A 1,303-nucleotide genomic window follows, 5' to 3' on the forward strand; every position below is an offset into this window, starting at 1 on the left:
AACAGTTGTATTTTAAACCCTTCTAGAGATTGCTGTGTAGTGCTCTCACTATTTAAAAATTATTTTCGATTTCTCTTTGACAGTAGACATGGATAGGTATTGTGAAGATTTCACGCCCAATTCAGTTCTTAAATGTTACTTTAAAATTTTGAAATCCGAATGTTAGGTCTGGCTCCGATGGTACTAAGTCAAGTAGGTGGAGAGACTAGAAAATACCCTACATATCTCAAGCTCAAGGGCACTCTTTAAGGGTTCGAACCGTTCCAGCATGATACCAATTGAGCTAACAGCGCGGCAGTTATGTCCGTCTGTTAACGATTAAGGGCAACCCCACCCACCCCCATCCTTACCCGTTTGCACAGACACAGACACACATACAGACACACACACACACAAACACACAAACACACACACATACACACAATCACACAATCACACAATCACATACACACATACACAATCACACATACATGTCTAGGCAGACTGTTGGATTATTTTCATGACTACAGTATGATCTAACTGATTCAGAGAATCATACAGTCAAACAGACTGCGGTAAAATGATAAAATCCTCTGTCTTGCTAGAACACCTTCAAATAAACATTGTTCTTCTTTTAAAAAAGTAGAAGACAGAATGACAGACAGACAGACTGACAGACAGACAGACAGGGAGACAATAACAGAGAGAAGGGGCGCCTGTGGTGTAGCGGTTCAGGGCTTCACCGTCGCACGCAGAAGACGTGACTTCTATTCCCGTGGTTGGCCCAGACCGGCTGAGTTGAAGCAGATCGCTTCTTAAATTTGTTGGTTGGGGTCTATCTAAAACATAGAGTTGATCTAAAACATCTTCTAAGAGACAGACTGAGAGAAGAAGAGACAGTCTGTCTTTACGCGTGAAAACGCACGTATGAATGGAAGTTTCAGGATTTTCACAGTATAATGTTTCTTTTATATTATTGTGTTTTTCCCTAGATGCGATTTCTGTGGACACGTTCTTCCATGTATGGGCCCCTTTTATTGGAGGGTGAGTACTTTTGACCTGGCCTGGGAAAGTGGAAAAACGTCACGCGCAGGACCTGGAGATTTTAAAACTTGAATTTTTATTATATCGTCGACAACAATATTCGGTTGTATAAGCTTAAAGCCCAATTACAAGCACAACTTTTAAAAGATTGAAATTTTAAAAAGATTGAGACAGTGTTATTTTTTTCTCCTTCCTGAAAATGTTTGCTTTCTGGGCTTTGAACAACTAAAAGCTTGTCAATGATAACAGTATGCAATACATAGCGTAAACAAAATGTAAA

The 1,303-nt window shown here is 39.8% G+C and overlaps 1 protein-coding gene across 1 annotated transcript in view; it reads left to right on the forward strand.

The window, feature by feature from the left end:
• The window catches only part of LOC101863408 (indoleamine 2,3-dioxygenase 2), a 35,108-nt gene that overhangs the window by 18,332 nt on the left and 15,473 nt on the right, over positions 1-1,303 (forward strand). The window lies entirely within an intron of this gene.

The sequence above is a fragment of the Aplysia californica genome, unplaced genomic scaffold (genome assembly GCF_000002075.1).
Source record: "Aplysia californica isolate F4 #8 unplaced genomic scaffold, AplCal3.0 scaffold01592, whole genome shotgun sequence".
NCBI classification, from domain to species: domain Eukaryota; kingdom Metazoa; phylum Mollusca; class Gastropoda; order Aplysiida; family Aplysiidae; genus Aplysia; species Aplysia californica.